Source organism: Eurypyga helias, unplaced genomic scaffold (assembly GCF_000690775.1).
Source record: "Eurypyga helias isolate BGI_N326 unplaced genomic scaffold, ASM69077v1 scaffold9092, whole genome shotgun sequence".
Taxonomy (NCBI): domain Eukaryota; kingdom Metazoa; phylum Chordata; class Aves; order Eurypygiformes; family Eurypygidae; genus Eurypyga; species Eurypyga helias.
Genome location: NW_010234031.1, coordinates 207,140 through 207,540, shown reverse-complemented (window position 1 = coordinate 207,540; position 401 = coordinate 207,140). Strand labels below are relative to the sequence as shown.

General features: G+C 36.2%; 1 protein-coding gene across 1 annotated transcript in view; it reads right to left on the bottom strand.

Moving 5' to 3' along the window:
• The window catches only part of GRM7 (glutamate receptor, metabotropic 7), a gene marked incomplete at its 5' end in the record, with an annotated part of 133,395 nt that overhangs the window by 1,970 nt on the left and 131,024 nt on the right, over positions 1–401 (bottom strand). The window lies entirely within an intron of this gene.

Here is a 401-nt window from a genome sequence, read left to right as displayed (position 1 = left end):
TATTAAATAAATGGAAAGTCTCACTTGTTCTGCAGTCTTAAGAAACCTAAACTCCAAAGTATGTGCACAAATGCTCCCAAGTACTGCAGAAAAATAGACTCACAAATAATTTCAAAATATTTCATACTAAAACCACTAACCAGTTTCCAAGAACCTGGGAGGTTTAGCATTGGAACCCCTCTGAAATATTCCAGACTGGAACCACTGGGAAAGTCCTGACATTTCCAGCACCAGTTCATTACACCAATTACCAACTCAGCTGCTCAGCAAAATTTCAGTGGTTCCAATAGCTGCTCTGTATGTGTAAGTATGGCTTTTCCAAATATAAAAACTGACCTCCTAGGATAGATGTGAATAACTTATTAAAAACAAAATCTCAGCTTTTTTTTTTAAGGTTACTT